Source organism: Coregonus clupeaformis, chromosome 17, assembly GCF_020615455.1.
Source record: "Coregonus clupeaformis isolate EN_2021a chromosome 17, ASM2061545v1, whole genome shotgun sequence".
Classification (NCBI taxonomy): Eukaryota; Metazoa; Chordata; class Actinopteri; order Salmoniformes; family Salmonidae; genus Coregonus; species Coregonus clupeaformis.
Window position 1 is genome coordinate 41,190,320 of NC_059208.1, and position 15,942 is coordinate 41,206,261.

The window sequence follows — 15,942 nt, forward strand, 5'->3', positions numbered from 1 at the left end:
TGTAATACCAACATGTTTCAAGCAGACCACCATAGTCCCCGTGCCCAAGGACTCTAAGATAACCTGCCTAAATGACTACCGACCCGTAGCACTGACGTCTGTAGCCATGAAGTGCTTTGAAAGGCTGGTCATGGCTCACATCAACAGCATTATCCCAGAAACCCTAGACCCACTCCAATTTGCATACCGCCCCAACAGATCCACAGATGATGCAATCTCTATTGCACTCCACACTGCCCTTTCCCACCTGGACAAGAGGAACACCTACGTGAGAATGCTATTCATTGACTACAGCTCAGCATTCAACACCATAGTGCCCTCTAAGCTCATCACTAAGCTAAGGATCCTGGGACTAAACACCTCCCTCTGCAACTGGATCCTGGACTTCCTGACGGGCCGCCCCCAGGTGGTAAGGGTAGGTAACAACACATCTGCCACACTGATCCTCAACACGGGGGCCCCTCAGGGGTGCGTGCTCAGTCCTCTCCTGTACTCTCTGTTCACCCATGACTGCATGGCCAGGCACCGACTCCAACACCATCATTAAGTTTTCCGACGACACAACAGTGGTAGGCCTGATCACCGACAACGATGAGACAGCCTATAGGGAGGAGGTCAGAGACCTGGCCGTGTGGTGCCAGGACAACAACCTCTCCCTCAACGTGACCAAGACAAAGGAGATGATTGTGGACTACAGGAAAAAAAGAGGACTGAGCACGCCCCCATTCTCACCGACCGGGGCTGTAGTGGAACAGGTTGAGAGCTTCAAGTTCCTTGGTGTCCACATCACCAACGAACTATCATGGTCCAAACACACCAAGACAGTCGTGAAGAGGGCACGACAAAGCCTATTCCCCCTCAGGAGACTGAAAAGATTTGGCATGGGTCCTCAGATCCTCAAAAAATTCTACAGCTGCACCATCGAGAGCATCCTGACTGGTTGCATCACCGCCTGGTATGGCAACTGCTTGGCCTCCGACCGCAAGGCACTACAGAGGGTAGTGCGTACGGCCCAGTACATCACTGGGGCCAAGCTTCCTGCCATCCAGGACCTCTATACCAGGCGGTGTCAGAGGAAGGCCCTCAAAATTGTCAAAGACTCCAGCCACCCTAGTCATAGACTGTTCTCTCTGCTACCGCCACGGCAAGCGGTACCGGAGTGCCAAGTCTAGGTCAAAAGACTTCTCAACAGCTTCTACCCCCAAGCCATAAGACTCCTGAACAGCTAATCATGGCTACCCGGACTATTTGCACTGCCCCCCCACCCCATCCTTTTTACGCTGCTGCTACTCTGTTAATTAATTATGCATAGTCACTTTAACTCTACCCACATGTACATATTACTTCAACTACCTCAACTAGCCGGTGCCCCCGCACATTGACTCTGCACCGGTACCAACCCCTGTATATATAGCCTCCCTACTGTTATTTTATTTTACTTCTGCTCTTTTTTTCTCAAAACTTTTTTTGTTGTTGTTTTATTTTTACTTTCTTTGTTAAAAATAAATGCACTGTTGGTTAAGGGCTGTAAGTAAGCATTTCACTGTAATGTCTGCACCTGTTGTATTCGGCGCATGTGACCAATACAATTTGATTTGATTTGATTTGATTTGAAAGGAATGGTATCAAACATGTGTTTGATGTATTTGACACCATTCCACTCATTACCACAAGCCCTTTCTGACCAATTAAGGTGCCACTAACCTCCTGTGGTGCACACCCACATACTATACAATGACTATACAATGTGTCTATTTGTCAATAACAGCTGGTGCGCGATGTCTAATATTAAAGAAGTATGCTTGGGGTCATTGTCCATTTGGAAGACCCATTTGCGACCAAGCTTTAACTTCCTGACTGATGTCTTGAGATGTTGCTTTAATATATCCACATAATTTTCCTTCCTCATGATGCCATCTATTTTGTGAAGTGCACCAGTCCCTCCTGCAGCAAAGCACCCCCACAGCATGATGCTGCCACCCCTGTGCGTCACGGTTGGGATGGTGTTCTTCGGCTTGCAAGCCTCCCCCTTTTTCCTCCAAACATAACGATGGTCATTATGGCCAAACAGTTCTATTTTTGTTTCATCTGACCAGAGGACATTTCTCAAAAAAGTACGATCTTTGTCCCCATGTGCAGTTGCAAATCGTAGTCTGTCTTTTTTATGGCAGTTTTGGAGCAGTGGCTTCTTCCTTGCTGAGCGGCCATTCAGGTTGTCGATATAGGACTCGTTTTACTGTGGATACTGTATAGATACTTTTGTACCTGTTTCCTCCAGCATCTTCACAAGGTTCTTTGCTGTTGTTCTGGGATTTATTTGCACTTTTCGCACCAAAGTACATTCATCTCTAGGAGACAGAACGCATCTCCTTCCTGAGTGGTATGACGGCTGTGTGGTCCCATGGTGTTTATACTTGCGTACTATTGTTTGTACAGATGAACGTGGTACCTTCAGGTGTTTGGAAATTGCTCCCAAGGATGAACCAGACTTGTGGAGGTCTACAATTCTTTTTCTGAGGTCTTGGCTGATTTCTTTTGATTTTCCCATGATGTCAAGCAACGAGGCACTGAGTTTGAAGGTAGGCCTTGAAATACATCCACAGGTACTCAAATGATGTCAATTATCAGAAGCTTCTAAAGCCATGACATCATTTTCTGGAATTTTCCAAGCTGTTTAAAGGCACAGTCAACTTAGTGTATGTAAACTTCTGACCCACTGGAATTGTGATACAGTGAATTATAAGTGAAATAATCTGTCTGTAAACAATTGTTGGAAAAATTACTTGTGTCATGCACAAAGTAGATGTCCTAACCGACTTGCCAAAACTATAGTTTGTTAACAAGAAATTTGTGGAGTGGTTGAAAAATGAGTTTTAATGACTCCAACCTTAGTGTATGTAAACTTCCAACTTCAACTGTATATACTAGGCGGTGTCAGAGGAAGGCCCAAAAAATGGTCAAAGACTCCAGTCACCGAAGTCATAGACTGTTCTCTTTGCTACCACATGGCAAGCGGTACCGGAGCGCCAAGTCTAGGACCAAAAGGTTACTTAACAGCTTCTACCCCCAAGCCATAAGACTGCTGTCATGACTGTCCTGTGAGGATCCAAATAGGTCAGATCAGGTTTGCAATTAATAACTTCAACCAGACCCCCTTTCACCCAAAGAGAGGGGGAGGAGGGAACTGGGCCGGTTTGACACCTCACTGTCAAGGGGTGCTGAAGGTGGGTGTGGTGCATGAATCAAGTGCAGGACGCAGAAGCTCAGTCCAAAAGACTTTAGTGCAATATTCACGTAGAAAATAAGCACAATAAGCCCGAAGGCGAAATAACGGCGCACACAGGCGTCAAACAAACGGCGCACTAACATGTGCGAAAAACCTCTCCAAAACACTGGAGGGAAGTACGTAGCTCCAACACAAAACAGAAGAGCAATCACACACAAAGACAAACACACACAACGAGAACTAAATAGGACACTAACGAGGACTAACAAGACACAGGTGTACAACATCTAGACAAAACCAAACGAACATGAAACATAGATCGGTGGCAGCTAGTACTCCGGGGACGACGACCGCCGAAGCCTGCCCGAACCAGGAGGAGGAGCAGCCTCGGCCGAAACCGTGACAGTACCCCCCCCCCTTGACGCGCGGCTCTAGCCGTGCGCCGACCCCGGCCTCTGGGACGACCAGGAGGACGCGGAGCAGGGCGCGCGGGATGGTCCCGGTGGAACTCCGACAGGAGAGATGGGTCTAGGATGTCCCTCCGCGGCACCCAGCACCGCTCCTCCGGGCCGTACCCCTCCCACTCCACGAGATACTGGAGACCCCCCATCCGGCGTCTTGAGTCCAAGATGGACCGAACGGTGTACGCCGGAGCCCCCTCGATGTCCAGTGGGGGCGGAGGAGTCTCCCCTATCTCATTGTCCTGGAGTGGACCAGCTACCACCGGCCTGAGAAGAGACACATGGAACGAGGGGTTAATATTCTTATACTCAACAGGTAGATGTAACCTATAACACACCTCGTTCAATCTTCTCAGGACTTTAAAGGGCCCCACAAACCGCCGACCCAGCTTCCGGCAGGGCAGGCGGAGGGGTAGGTTTCTGGTAGAGAGCCAGACTCGATCTCCGGGTGCGTACACCGGCCCCTCACTGTGGTGGAAATCGGCGCTCGCCTTGTGACGAAGGACGGCCCGCTGCAGGTGGACGTGGGCAGCGTTCCACGTCTCTTCCGAGCGCCTCATCCAATCATCCACCGCAGGGGCCTCGATCTGGCTCTGCTGCCAAGGTGCCAGAACCGGCTGGTAACCTAACACACATTGGAAGGGGGTTAGGTTGGTAGAGGAGTGGCGGAGAGAGTTCTGGGCCATCTCGGCCCAGGGAATGTACCGTGCCCACTCCTCCGGCCGGCCCTGGCAATACGACCTCAGAAACCTACCCACATCCTGGTTGACACGTTCTACCTGCCCGTTACTCTCCGGGTGGTACCCTGAGGTAAGGCTAACCGAGACCCCCAACCGCTCCATGAACGCTCTCCAAACACGGGAGGTAAACTGGGGGCCTCGATCAGACACTATATCCTCGGGTACCCCGTAATGCCGGAAGACGTGGGTAAATAGGGCCTCAGCGGTCTGTAGGGCAGTAGGAAGACCCGACATAGGGAGAAGACGACAGGCCTTAGAGAACCGGTCCACAACGACCAGGATGGTGGTATTCCCCTGAGAGAGGGGAAGGTCTGTCACAAAATCCACCGAGAGGTGGGACCATGGTCGTTGTGGAACGGGCAGGGGTTGTAACTTACCCCTGGGCAGATGTCGGGGCGCCTTACACTGGGCGCACACCGAGCAGGAGGAGACATAAACCCTCACATCCCTAGCCAAAGTGGGCCACCAGTATTTAGTGCTAAGGCAATGCACTGTCCGGCCAATACCGGATGTCCAGAGGAGGGTGACGTGTGAGCCCAGTAAATGCGTCGATCCCGGATCTCGAGCGGAACGTACTTCCGACCCTCAGGACACTGTGGAGGGCTGGGGTCGATGCAAGCGCTCGCTCGATTTCGGCATCGACCTTCCACACCACCGGTGCCACAAGGCAAGACTCCGGTAGTATGGGAGTAGGCTCAACGGACCTCTCCTCCGTGTAATACCGCCGGGACAGCGCATCTGCCTTACCATTCTGGGACCCAGGGATGTACGTGATTTTAAATACGAACCTGGTGAGAAACATACTCCATCGAGCCTGGCGAGGGTTCAGTCTCTCGCTGCCCGGATGTACTCCAGGTTCCGATGGTCAGTCAAAATGAGGAAAGGGTGTTGAGCCCCCTCAAGCCAATGCCTCCACACCTTAAGGGCTTGAACTACAGCTAACAGCTCCCTGTCCCCAACGTCATAGTTACGCTCCGCCGGGCTGAGCTTTTTTGAGTAAAAGCACAGGGGCGGAGTTTAGGTGGTGTGCCGGACCGTTGAGAGAGACGGCCCCTATACCAGCCTCAGACGCGTCTACCTCAACCTGAAAGTGTAATGCGGGATCCGGATGCGCCAGCACCGGAGCCGACGTAAACAGGTCCTTCAGTCTCCTAAAGGCCCTGTCCGCATCAGCTGACCACTGCAGGCGCACCGGACCCCCCTTTCAGAAGGGACGTGATGGGAGCTGCCACCTGTCCAAAACCCGGATAAACCTCCGGTAGTAATTCGCAAAGCCCAAGAACTGCTGCACCTCTTTTACAGTGGTTGGAGTTTGCCAATTACGCACAGCGGACACACGATCCACCTCCATTCTCACCCCTGACGCGGACAACCGATAACCCAAAAAGGGAGACCGACTCCTGGAAAAACAGACATTTCTCTGCCTTGACATATAGGTCGTGCTCCAACAGCCTCCTCAATACACGACGCACCAGGGTTATATGCTCGGCTCGGGTAGACGAGTACACCAGAATGTCATCAATGTACACGACCACCCCTTGTCCCTGCATATCCCGGAAAATGTCATCTACGAAGGATTGGAAGACTGATGGAGCATTCATCAACCCATATGGCATGACGAGATATTCGAAATGACCTGACGTGGTACTAAACGCTGTCTTCCATTCGTCGCCCTCCCTAATGCGCACCAAGTTATACGCGCTCCTGAGATCCAATTTTGTGAAAAACCGTGCTCCATGCAATGACTCTGTCATGGTCGCAATCAGAGGGAGTGGATAACTGTATTTCACAGTAATCTGATTGAGACCACGGTAATCAATGCACGGGCGCAACCCTCCATCTTTCTTCTTCACAAAAAAGAAGCTCGAGGAGGCGGGAGAAGTGGAGGGCCGAATGTATCCCTGTCTCAAAGATTCGGCTGTGTAAGTCTCCATAGCTTTTCTCTCCTCTTGAGACAAAGGATACACGTGGCTCCGTGGGAGCGCTGCTCCTGCCTGGAGATCAATCGCACAATCCCCCTGTCTATGAGGAGGCAACTGCGTCGCCCTAGTTTTACTAAACACGAGAGCTAAATCCCCATATTCAGGCGGAATGTGCAGTGCGGGCACTTGGTTTGGACTTTCCACCGAAGTCGCCCCCACGGAAACACCCAGACATCGCCCCTCGCACTGAGCAGACCACCCATCGAGAGCCCTCTGTTGCCACGAAATAGCAGGGTTATGGGTGCTTAACCAGGAATTCCCAGCACCACTGGGTACGCAGGAGAGTCGATCAGATACAGCTGTATAGTCTCTTCATGACCCCCCTGCGTACACATCCTAAGTGGTGCTGTGATCTCCCTAATCAACCCCGACCCCAACGGGCGGCTATCTAAGGCATGAACGGGAAAAGGTTTGTCAACAGGTAGGAGAGGGATCCCTAAATCTAAACAAAACTTCCGATCAACAAAAGCTGCGCCTGAATCTACTAGCGCCTTATGCTGGGAATGAGGTGCAACCTGTGGAAAACACACAGGTATATAAAAGTGCGCAACAGAAAGCTCTGGGTAAGTGGGACGTCTACTCACCTGGGAGGCCCCCCCAGTGCGTGGCCTGTTGTCTTCTCCCCGGAGAACCCTCCCCAGCACCTGGCCGCAGTGTGCCCTCCACGACCGCACTTGGGTGCAGGAGACAGGCCCCCTCGGGCTCCTCCTCCTCCTTTCTCTAGCGCCGGCACCCCGAGCTCCATAGGGGCTCGGCTCGGAGGTGCCGGAGGGCGGAATGGACGGACCCCCCTCGGGACGTCCACGGGTGGCCAGCAGGGTGTCCAGACGGATGGACATATCGACCAACTGGTCGAAGGTGAGATGGGTATCCCTGCAGGCTAACTCACGTTGAACGTCCTCCCGTAGGCTACATCAAAAATGGTCGATGAGGGCCCGTTCATTCCACCCTGCGTCCGCCGCTAGAGTCCGGAACTCTAGAGCAAACGCCTGTGCGCTCCTCCTCCCCTGTCTTAGGTGGACTAGACGCTCCCCCGCCGCTTTGCCCTCAGGTGGATGATCGAACACGGCCTTGAAGCGGCGGGAGAACTCGGCGTAGGAGATGGTGTTGGCGTCCATCTTCCTCCACTCGGCGTTAGCCCACTCCAACGCCTTGCCCGTGAGACAGGAGATGAGGGCGGACACGTCTCGTGTCCCGAGGGCACCGGGTGTACAGTGGCCAGGTAGAGCTCCACCTGCAGGAGGAACCCCTGACACCCGGCAGCTGTTCCGTCATACGCCCTCGGGAGCGAGAGCCGAATCCCCCTGGGTTCCGGACCTGGGACTGGTGGACCGGCCGATGGGGTTGGCAGGGTAGGTGGAGGTGTGGGTACCCCGCTGGCCTCCCCATCGGTGCAGGGTGTTGATGACGTCCTGTAGAGCGGTCCCCAGTTGTCGTATCTGGTCATCTTGGCCGCGAACATGCTCCTCGAGCGACTCAGGCGTAACTGCAGATCCTGCTGATTCCATTTTGGTGTGTGTGATTCTGTCAAGGGGTGCTGTAGGTGGGTGTGGTGCATGAATCAAGCACAGGACGCAGAAGCTCAGTCCAAAAGACTTTAGTGCAATATTCACGTAGAAAATAAGCACAATAAGCCCGAAGGCGAAATAACGGCGCACACAGGCATCAAACAAACGGCGCACTAACATGTGTGAAAAACCTCTCCAAAGCACTGGAGGGAAGTACGTAGCTCCAACACAAAACAGAAGAGCAATCACACACAAAGACAAACACACACAACGAGAACTAAATAGGACACTAACGAGGACTAACAAGACACAGGTGTACAACATCAAGACAAAACCAAACGAACATGAAACATAGATCGGTGGCAGCTAGTACTCCGGGGACGACGACCGCCGAAGCCTGCCCGAACCAGGAGGAGGAGCAGCCTCGGCCGAAACCGTGACACTCACGCCCTGTTGTAAATCACTGAGAGAAGGCCCAGGGTCTCCCTCTCCAGTATTGACCAAAGGAATGTTCTTTGTTCCACAGACTTATCCTGCTGAACCTCTAACACATTCAAAAGCGAATACTGGAACAATATTCCTAACAGAGAATGTGGGGAATGGTCAGAGGCGATCTATAGACAACGAATGTCGTTTGGTTGGTTATTTTGTGATGTCATTAAAAATGTTGTAAAGGAAATACTGTAACTTATTAAGTATACCCACTACATGTACAAAGTTTTCATCCGCTGCGTTGTGCATGAAATATGAAAAATGATGAAAGTATTTTTGTTAAGATAGGGATGTGATTTTAGGAGCCATAAAAGATAATGTTTTTCTTTAAACTTTGCACAGTAAGTAGTCACGCCCCGAGTAAGGTCAGAGAGCGTGTCAGCCTGACGGAACCGTCCCTTTCGACCAGAGTGTATAAAAGGACTGGTTAACAATTAACAGATCAGACCAGAAAATGTGAAAGCGGGAGCTACACGTTTAAAATGGTTGGAACTTTGAATTGCAACACGAGGTGGAGAAGAAAACTCCCCTCCTGGTAATCACTGGTACGGCTGATTAGCTGTCCTAGGTACAGTATCGTCGAAAGTGGATTTAAGTGGGACCATTCTACTACTCTATCCAAACTGTCCAACTAAGCTACTCTCATCACCCCACTGGGGAACCATCGACACGGCTGGCCAGCCTATCTTCAAAGAAGCAATCTTCCAGAACGAGTGGAAGGAAAATCCATTCTGTAATTCTGTTTAGGACTACATGACAAGTCACCGGACATCGGACAACTACAGAGGACCACAACAGTAGAAGACTTGTTGTAACTGCAGGACAATCAGAGCCTTACGAGCGAGCCTTGAGAAGGCCTAACCAACTCCCTTTCCAGGGCGGCCCGGTTCTGAGAGAGAGAGCTACATGGTGGCACTTCACTTAAATGCATTCATGATTTCTTACTCCAAGCGAGCGGCAGTTCGTGTGCAAAGTATAGGAGAAATATAAGTGAGAGTAGTTTCTAAATGTACCAACGTGAAGTGTTTCTGTCCCTGTCTCTCTACCTGTCCCTCTTTTGAAACAAGCAGCCATGTTGTTATCAGTCCGCTAGGGACCTGTTGTTAATGTATTAAGTGTGTATGTTATCCTGTGTTACCATTTAGTTAGCTAGTAAATAAATAATTAAACCAATTTGTGTAGTACATAAGTAAGGCTGTTTTTTTTTTGCAGATGCAAGGAGGTTACGACGTTCAGAATGATGATATGATACGAGGTTATGATTAATAAGTTGACTGTTTATCGATGTGATAGGTATAGACCTTCTAGAGTTTAATTTGGGAGATGGTAACTCTTTAAACAACCGCTCTCGTGGTGCCCCAAATCCTAATGAGTTAATTGTTACATGATTCATTTCATTGGGTAACAATTAAACATAGTTAGTTAATTAGAGAAATAACAGTAATCCGACACTGCTGAACAATTAATCAAATGGCCTCCCGGACTATTTACATTGACCCCCCTCCCCCCTCCCTTTGTTTTTACACTGCTGCTACTCGCTGTTTATTATCTATGCATAGTCACTTTAACCCTACCTACATGTACAAATTACCTCGACTAACCTGTACCCCCGCACATTGACTCGGTACTGGTACCCCCTCGTTATTGTTATTTTATTGTGTTACTTATTAACTTTAGTTTATTTAGTAAATATTTTCTTAACTCTATTTCTTGAACTACATTGTTGGTTAACGGCTTGTAAGTAAGCATTTCACAGTACCTGCTGTATTCGGCACATGTGAAATTTTTTTGTTGATGATTTGATTTGATTTGAATTCATTGGATATTGACATATTGTCTGCATTCTACCTAAAACATATCAGTCCAACAAGGAACTTGTAAGAACATGATTGCCATCCTGTTCCATTTTGCATACAGTATCTCCATTTCCTTTCCAGAGGCATACATAGACAGGAATCATATGATTGTTTTGGCTTATGACTCATTTCACCAGTCTCTCTGAGTCATAGCTGCGGGAAGTAGGGGTGCTGAGGGTGTTGCAGCATCCCCTGGTGGTGAGATAGTAAAACTGCCGAAGAGGTGTATATTCCCATCAGTGAGCAGTGCATTCGGACCCCTTAACTTTTTCCACATTTTGTTACATTACAGCCTTATTCTAAAATGGATTACATTTGTTTTTTTCCTCATCAATCAACACACAATACCCTATAATGACAAAGCAAAAACAGTTTTTTTAAACGTTTTGCAGAAATAGTTGCACATTTAATTAAAATACTTTGGCGGCGATTACAGCCTCAAGTCTTCTTGGGTATGACGCTACAAGCTTGACAACCTGTATTTGGGGAGTTTCTCCCATTCTTCTCTGCAGATCCTCTCAAGCTCTGTCAGGTTGGATGGGGAGCGTCGCTGCACAGCTATTTTCAGGTCTCTCCAGAGATGTTCGATCGTGTTCAAGTCCGGGCTCTGGCTGGGCCACTCAAGGACATTCAGAGACTTGTCCCGAAGCCACTCCTGTGTTGTCTTGGCTGTGTGCTTAGGGTTGTTGTCCTGTTGGAAAGTGAACCTTCGCCCCAGTCTGAGGTCCTGAGCGCTCTGGAGAAGGTTTTCATCAAGGATCTCTCTGTACTTTGCTCCGTTCATCTTTCCCTTGATCCTGACTAGTCTCACAGTCCCTGCCGCTGAAAAACAACCCCATAGCAAAAGCGTTTTTTTGCTTTGTTATTATGGGATATTGTGTATAGATTGATGAGAAATAAAAACGATTTCATTCATTTTAGAATAAGGCTGTAACAAAATGTGGAAAAAGTCAAGGGGTCTGAATATTTTCCGAATGCATTGTATATATATTCCCATGAGTGAGCCAACAGTAAAACAAACAGTCCTGTTGTCTGGCAACCAATAAACTTTCAGTCTACAGTGGGGAGAACAAGTATTTGATACACTGCCGATTTTGCAGGTTTTCCTACTTACAAAGCATGTAGAGGTCTGTATTTTTATCATAGGTACACTTCATCTGTGAGAGACGGAATCTAAATCTCACATTGTATGATTTTTAAGTAATTCATTTGCATTTTATTGCATGACATAAGTATTTGATACATCAGAAAAGCAGAACTTAATATTTGGCACAGAAACCTTTGTTTGCAATTACAGAGATCATACGTTTCCTGTAGGTCTTGACCAGGTTTGCACACACTGCAGCAGGGATTTTGGCCCACTCCTCCATACAGACCTTCTCCAGATCCTTCAGGTTTCGGGGCTGTCGCTGGGCAATACAGACTTTCAGCTCCCTCCAAAGATGTTCTATTGTGTTCAGGTCTGGAGACTGGCTAGGCCACTCCAGGACCTTGAGATGCTTCTTACGGAGCCACTCCTTAGTTGCCCTGGCTGTGTGTTTTGGGTCGTTGTCATGCTGGAAGACCCAGCCACGACCCATCTTCAATGCTCTTACTGAGGGAAGGAGGTTGTTGGCCAAGATCTAGCGATACATGGCCCCATCCATCCTCCCCTCAATACGGTGCAGTCGTCCTGTCCCGTTTGCAGAAAAGCATCCCCAAAGAATGATGTTTCCACCTCCATGCTTCACGGTTGGGATGGTGTTCTTGGGGTTGTACTCATCCTTCTTCTTCCTCCAAACACGGCGAGTGGAGTTTAGACCAAAAAGCTCTATTTTTGTCTCATCAGACCACATGACCTTCTCCCATTCCTCCTCTGGATCATCCAGATGGTCATTGGCAAACTTCAGACGGGCCTGGACATGCGCTGGCTTGAGCAGGGGGACCTTGCGTGCGCTGCAGGATTTTAATCCATGACGGCGTAGTGTGTTACTAATGGTTTTCTTTGAGACTGTGGTCCCAGCTCTCTTCAGGTCATTGACCAGGTCCTGCCGTGTAGTTCTGGGCGGATCCCTCACCTTCCTCATGATCATTGATGCCCCACGAGGTGAGATCTTGCATGGAGCCCCAGACCGAGGGTGATTGACCGTCATCTTGAACTTCTTCCATTTTCTAATAATTGCGCCAACAGTTGTTGCCTTCTCACCAAGCTGCTTGCCTATTGTCCGGTAGCCCATCCCAGCCTTGTGCAGGTCTACAATTTTATCCCTGATGTCCTTACACAGCTCTCTGGTCTTGGCCATTGTGGAGAGGTTGGAGTCTGTTTGATTGAGTGTGTGTCACGACCCGGTGCGAGAAACAGTCACTAATAATTGTCAGAACCCAGAAGATGAGGCAGACACAGCTGTACTAGAGATGGTGGTTTAATAAAAGAACAAAATCTTCAGGCAAAGAAACTAAATCCACAATGTCCAAAAATAAAGCCAAGAGGCACAAAGAGGAAAACCTCCAAAAAAACAAAAGAAACTCCACAAAGTGGTAAAAAACAGCAGGGAAAAACAAACCTCAAAAGACTACTCAAACAAAACACAAGAACTAAACCAGAGAACCTCTGGAAAATCCCACCAGAGAAATGTCTATATAAAACAAGGCTTGGGCTGGGGCTGGGTGCTAACTTACAAACACTGAGCAAGGAACTGAGGAACACACAGGGTATAAATACTAACAAGGGAATGACCTACAGGTGCAAACAATAATTAGAGCAAGAAAAACAAAAGGTACAAAAAAGGTGCAATGGGGACATCTAGTGACCAAAACCCGAACAGTCATGGCCAAAACCTGACAGAATCCCCCTCCTAGGAACGGCTCCTGACGTTCCTACCAGCCTTCTCAGGGTGGAGGGCCCTGAACTGACGAATGAGGTCAGGGTCCAGTATGTCCTTGGCAGGAACCCAGGAGCGCTCCTCGGGACCGTAGCCTTCCCAGTCCACCAGATACTGCCAGGACCGCTGCACCCGGCGGGAATCCAGTATCCGGTGGACGGTATAAGCCGACTGGCCACCGATGACACGGGGCGGAGGGGGGAGGTCTGCCTGCCGGGATAAGGGGAGAAAAAACAACAGGTTTTAATAAAGAAATGTGAAATGTTGGATTGATCTTAAGTGATCTGGGTAAGTGCAGGCGAAAAGTAGCGGGATTGACTCTCCTGGCAATCTTAAAGGGACCGATGAACCTCTGGGACAGCTTGCGAGACTCCACCCGTAGTGGTAGGTTCTTAGTTGAGAGCCATACTCTCTGGCCGGGGTACAGGGTAGGACCGGGACGGCGACCTCTGTTGGCTTGTCGTTGGTACTGCTGAGAGGAACGCAGAAGATTAAGACGTGCCTTCTTCCACGTAAGCCGACAGCGTCTGATGAACCTCGAGGCTGAAGGCACTCTGACTTCTGCCTCCTGGTCCGGGAACAATAGAGGCGCATAGCCAAACTGACACTCATGCGGGGGACATACCAGTGGAGGAGGAGCACAAGGTGTTGTGCGCGTACTCGGCCCAAACAATGAAGGATGACCAAGTGGACGGGTTGTTGGAAACCATGCATCTGAGGGTGGTTTCCAGCTCCTGATTCATCCTCTCAGTTTGGCCATTGGACTCCGGATGGTACCCTGAAGATAAACTGGCCGTGGCCCCCTATGAGTTGGCAGAAGGCCTTCCAAAACCTTGAGGCGAACTGGGGACCTCTGTCGGAAACCATATCTTGCGGAATCCCAAAGACTCGGAACACATGGTTAATCACCAACTCAGCTGTTTCCTTGGCAGAAGGTAATTTGGTCAAAGGAACAAACCTGGCCGCCTTAGAAAACCTGTCGATGATGACTAGGATCGTAGTATTACCATGGGACGGAGGAAGGCCAGTAATAAAGTCCAACGAGATATGGGACCAGGGTCGGTGGGGAATAGATAGAGGGTGAAGGAGTCCTTGAGGGCGGAGGTGAGAAGATTTGCCCTGGCAGCACATGGAACAGGCCTTGATGAAAGTGGCAACGTCTTCTTTTATGGTGGGCCACCAGAACTTACGCTGGATGAACTCCAAGGTGCGGCCTACGCCCGGGTGACAGGTGAGGCGAGAGGAGTGCCCCCACCGAAGGACTTGGGACCTTGCTGCCTTGGGAACAAACAACCGATTAGCAGGACCTCCTCCAGGGCCCGGTTCGATGGCTTGAGCTTGTTTCACGGTATCCTCCACTTGCCACGAGATCGGAGCCACGATCTTAGCGGCCGGAAGGACAGTCATGTCAGTATCTTCTCGAATGGCAGGAGAGTAGATTCGTGACAAGGCGTCCGGTTTGAGATTCTTCGACCCGGGTCTATAGGTGAGGATAAACTGAAATCGGCTGAAGAAAAGAGACCATCGAGCTTGTCTGGCGTTCAACCGCTTCGCCTGCTGGATATACTCCAGATTCTTGTGGTCCGTAAGCACTTGAAACGGTTGAGAAGCCCCCTCGAGCCAGTGTCTCCATTCCTTCAATGCCATCTTAACCGCTAGGAGTTCACGATCCCCCACATCGTAATTCCTCTCGGCCGGGGTAAGCCGGTGAGAGAAGAAGGCGCAAGGATGAAGCTTCTTGTCTTCACCCCTCTGAGACAGGACAGCTCCAACCCCAACCTCTGATGCGTCTACCTCCACCACAAAAGGTTCATCCGCCGTTGGTAGTGTCAGGATGGGAGCAGAGAGGATGCGCTGCTTGAGTCCTTGGAAGGCCGTCTCAGCTTCTCTACCCCACAGAAACCTTGTGTTGCCACCCTTGGTTACCGCCGAGAGAGGGGCTGCCACCGAGCTGAAGTTCTTGATGAACTTGCGGTAAAAATTGGTGAAGCCCAGGAAACGCTGAACTTCCTTAACGGACTTGGGGGTGGGCCAATCCGCTACCGCCTCTACCTTCTTGGGGTCCATCTGGACTTGTCCGGGTTCCACTATAAATCCCAGGAATTGTACTCGAGAGGAATGGAATTCACACTTCTCCGGCTTAACGTACAAATGGCTGTCTAGGAGGCGTTTGAGCACTTGTCTGACATGCTTAGTGTGTTCTTGAAGGGAGCTCGAAAAGATGAGGATGTCATCCAAGTAAACAAACACAAAGATGTTAAGCATATCCCTAAGCACATCGTTTATGAGCGCTTGGAACACAGCCGGAGCGTTGGTCAGGCCGAAGGGCATCACCGAGTATTTGTAGTGACCAGTAGGCGTGTTGAAAGCGGTCTTCCACTCGTCCCCGGGTTTGATCCGCACAAGATGGTATGCGTTCCGCAGGTCAAGCTTAGTGAAGACAACTGCTTCCTGGAGCAGCTCAAAGGCTGTGGCCATAAGGGGTAGCGGGTAGCGGTTACGGACGGTTATGGCATTGAGTCCCCGGTAGTCGATGCAAGGTCGTAATCCACCGTCTTTCTTGGCCACAAAGAAAAACCCTGCTCCCGCCGGCGAGGTAGATGGACGCATGAGGCCTGCTGTCAGAGCGTCCTTGATGTAGGTATCCATAGCAGCTCGTTCGGGAGGAGAAAGGGAAAAGATCCGACCCCCTGGGAGGGCAGGTCCCCGGCAACAGGTCGATGGTGCAATCGTAAGGTCTATGGGGTGGTAGTTTGGTGGCCCTCTGTTTGCTAAATACCAGTTTGAGGTCATGGTAACACTCGGGAACTCGGGAC